Genomic DNA, 4,321 nt, shown 5'->3' with positions numbered 1-4,321 from the left:
CTTCATGGGGACTGCAGCATGCTCTAAGAATTACAGGCAGGATGCGCAGGGGCTGGTTCTGAACTGGACGAAAGAAGCCTGGGATGAGTCCCAGAGATGCCTTTGACAGAGGTGGGCTCGAGTTTAGGGTTAGGTGCAGTGTCACGGACTGGCAGTTGGACTCCGGACTTCTCCTAACTTGTGTTGTGGAGGTCTGCCTGGGGCAGTGATCATACATCTAGTGATGGACAACAAAATCCTGCCTGGGAAGAGAGTCATTAACTCCTCTTTCCCCTTGGCCCAGTCACTGGAGACCAGACTTACTCCCACATCAAGGAACCCCTTGACCTGTGTCCGCCATTCCCGACCTGCAAAGCTGCCAGCGTCCGACCCCCTGCCCATGGAGGGGCAGAATGCATAGCCCATGATTTGACGTGCAACTGCCAGGCTCCCAGGGCTCCTACCTCTCAATCAGGACAACATCCGACCGTGACCTTCCCCTTCATGAGGGAGGGGGCATGGAGCAGCATTCGCCTCCTCCTCCCTACCGGGAGATCTGTTCCCAACTGGAGATCCTAACACCCTGCCTCTCACTGATGTGAGTGCCATGTGCGCGCAGCCCACAGCCAGCAGCTGTGGATGGTTTTGTTATAGTCCCAGGATAGTACAGGCACCCCAAAAAGATTGTCTTTAATAAACCTCTCCCTTGGGACGCCCCTTGAGGTGCTCTGGCAGCTCCAGGCTGAGCGGGCATGGAAATTCCTGTGCTCAGAGGCTTTCTAAAAATATGCCCTTCTTTAGCCCTGGATTAGGGTGACTTTGCAGAGCAATCACTGGGAAAGCGTCCTAATCCCTGCACTGAAATCTACCCTGGCATTGCAGGCCCTTTGCCTCCCGTGGGCACATCATGAAGCCACAGTTAAGTACCAGAGGGAGAGGAGACAGGTGGAGGGAGCTGAGGGGGACGTGTTTGGAGGTGGAATGACCAGGAGGGGCTGCAGCAGGAAGGGAGAGAGAGGAGGAGCTGCTGGGGAGGACGAGCATCTCCAGGGATGGAATATCTCTGTGGGATGTGCATGCCCTGTGCGGACGCCAGTTGTAATCCAGCCTGGGGCAGTTGTGACTGCAAGGCATTCACTCCGATGATTGATGTCATTTCTCAGCAGGCAAGAGTCTGCCTCATCATAGCTGCCACTGCCACCAGTGCGCCCAGCTGGCAGTCAGAGCCAGGCCCCAAGCTGAATGCCTCATCTTGCTAGCGAGCATCCCTGCTGAAAGGGGCCAGCATCTGTATGGACCATTCAGCTCTGTGTTGTCACTCAGGCCCTTTTCCCAGAATGAGGGGTAATGAAAGCTGCACTTCAGTGAGACATTTCCTATCCCTGTCACAAAACCCTGAGGAGGGCCAAGTGGGGACTGAGAAGCATGAAAGATATGTGGTTGTGAGGACAGAAGGGGTTGGGAGTGGACATGGAGAGACCGAGTGAGAGCATGGGACATGGGCAACAGCCATGATGCATCTTCTTCTGATTCTTCATCGGTGCATGTGGCTTGAGTTACCCAGCTCCAGGCTGGAGCTCAGCTCTTGAACAAGTCCCGTTGCCCCTGCAGCAAGGTGGGCAAGCAGCGGGCTGTCTCTCAGTCCTCCGTGGAGAAGTGGGCGGCAGGTCCAAATGGAGCAACCATGGTAGACATCCCCGAGTGGGGTCTTTCAGTGTGGTGGGTGCTGTTTCTGGTGCAGGAGGCTGGTATTGTTCCTTGCTGCATGGATGCAAAGCAGTTGCATGGGGTTTCCAGTGACAGAACTGAGATCAGGATCTGGCCCATTTGCTATGACACCCGAGACAGCTCTGATATTAGCTGTCAGTCATATGATTAAGAACTGCGCACCGAGCTGAAGAGTGTGTGGGGCAGGGGGAAGCCTGAATGACAATGCAGAGACCAGCGTGTACTGACACTGCCGGGTAAGACCCTTTCCCCTCCCTTCTGCTCCCTTTCCCTTTTGCAAACAGCTCCCTCACTGTGGGCCTCTGCCTGGGGACCTCTTTTTTCTGTCTCCATAACAGACTCTTGTTAATGCCCTACATTTTAATTGCCCTCGAACCTTTTCCAAGCTCTGTCTCTCCCTCTTCTGGGTGCTGTTGTTTTACATTCAGTATTAGCAATCTTCATTCATATGCATTAACAAAGAAAATGCATTTTGTACAGCGTTTTCTTTGTTAATACATAGTAATGAAGATCGCTACTACTGCTTGCCCTCCCCTAGCGCTTTCCGGGGGAGGGTTTCAGACATGGCAGTTAGTAGCTATTTACTAACTATACTAGTTAGCGAGTAGCTATTTACTAACTAGTAGCTATATGAAGAGCATCCTTATGAGTTCTAAGGACTCCGGCACCGGTGTTGGATTTGGTACAGCCAGCCGTTGCTAACTAGCTAGCAATTTTCATCCATGCAGCCACCTCTTGGGCGGTACATCTGCTGTTTAACAGTAACAGAATAACAGTACTCGGCTCTCTGGGAGGAGAAGAGGGGAAATCCTGTAGGCAAGTGAAAATATTTATAGTGAAGGCGCTCCCATCAGACTGAGATTTGGCTAGGTGGGCAGTGCTAGCTACAGGGGAAGAGCAATTAGGAACTTGTTTCATGCCTGGGTATTCTGGCCCAGACTGGCTGATATTTTTAATGGGTCACAGATGGCTTTTCCATTTGTGACCCGTCATAAATGTAATATCTCCTGGGCTGGAGAATGCCTGTGGGTGGCAGTGGGCCAGGTTTCTGTTTTCAGCTGTGCCATTGACTCGGGCAAGACAGTCCATTTTTCTGTGCCTCAGCTTATCCATCCTCAATAAGGACTACCTATCCCTCATTGTTGCTGTGTGGCGAGCAGATGAAATGTGCTGTATGATGAAACTTGCTTGATTTGTTGCTCACAGGGTTTGGCAGGGTTCATCTTGAATGCAGCTGGAGTGGCAGAGGGGTTTAGGAGGGCCTTGCTTTGAGGGAAACATGGTCTGGTGTGTAGGGTCCTGGCCTACACTTCTAAAGACCACGGTTCAAAGTCCTGCAGCCTCCTTCTGTGACCGTGGGTGAGTGACTTAGCCTCTCTGTGTCTCAGTTCCCAAGTACGAAATGGGGACAACAGCCCTGCCCTGCTCACAGGGCGGTCAGGATAGGTGTGCTGAAGATGGGAGGTGCTCCGGAGGTCGGGGGCGCTGGATAAGTACCTAAAATAGAAGGTAATTAACCAGGATGGAGTATGGCCCGGTCTGTAGGAAGACGGTCATGGGATCCATGTGTGGGCTGAGCCTCGGCTTTGCCTTCCCTCTGGAAGACGGCTCTCCAGCAGCACAGGCCCCCAGAAACCCACCCTCTCTTGACTCTCACTCCTGACTTCCACCAATGCTTGGATGATGTTTGCAGATGAAGGGTCAGAGCCTTGGCTGGAGTAAAACGGTGCACGTGATGGAGCTCTGCTGATTTACCCCAGCTGGGGGTCTGGCTCACTTTTCCAAGCGATTACCCCCATCCTTTGGGGGCTGGCATGCCTGGGCACAAGTGTCCTTTGAAAAACAAGCCCTGGCGCTATTTCTAACCATCCCCCTGTGCCTTGCGCTCTGTGGTCTCCTTGGAGATCTGACATGCTTGCACTTCCCCTCAGCTTGCGCAGGGAGGAACCCAGCGCTGCCAGGGCTTTGTTCTCAGCATTGCCGCGCCTGGGATCTCCGCCCACCCTTAGCCTTGTGCAAGCCCTCGTTTAACAGGCCTGTTCCAGGAGGGACGAGTCAGCCGTCCCCATCCGAGAGCGTGCACGCAGCTCTTGAATAGCTAGTGCCATCGCTCACTCAGGACGGAGCCTCACCGGACCCACATTTCCACTCCAGAATGAACTATGCTGCTCAGAGCCCATCATAAAGGGCCCAGCAGCAAGCAGCCTCCCAGCCTTCCCCCGGCGGTGTTAGTGAATCAGTGGCTTGTGCAGCGGGCCGCTCCGTGCTCCTTGAGCCACAACCCGGCATCTCCCAGGCGCTGCGATGCTGGTGGACGCAGCTAGGCTAGCCGCTGCCCTAGCCTCGGGACTGGCTTTCAATGGAGACGCTGCCAGCCTGGCTGAGCCATCGGGGGTTTCTGGAGGTTGTTTCCGTGCCCCAGGCCAACGGGGCAGGGTTACGGGGCTTGCTTGGCCTAGTCAGGCAGAGCAGGCGCTTTGCATCTCCCCCAGGAGAGGACAGAGGACGGCCGGCTGCCCTAGCGTCCAGCCCAGGGTTGGGAAATGAACCAGGAGTGCGGGCTGAGCAGGACGGGCGGAGGGTGGAGCGGGCCGGCCCCAGGGCCCTGCGGCCC

Source organism: Crocodylus porosus, unplaced genomic scaffold (genome assembly GCF_001723895.1).
Source record: "Crocodylus porosus isolate Cpor-Errol unplaced genomic scaffold, CroPor_comp1, whole genome shotgun sequence".
In the NCBI taxonomy this organism is placed as follows: Eukaryota; Metazoa; Chordata; order Crocodylia; family Crocodylidae; genus Crocodylus; species Crocodylus porosus.
Note: the sequence above shows the minus strand (reverse complement) of the source record.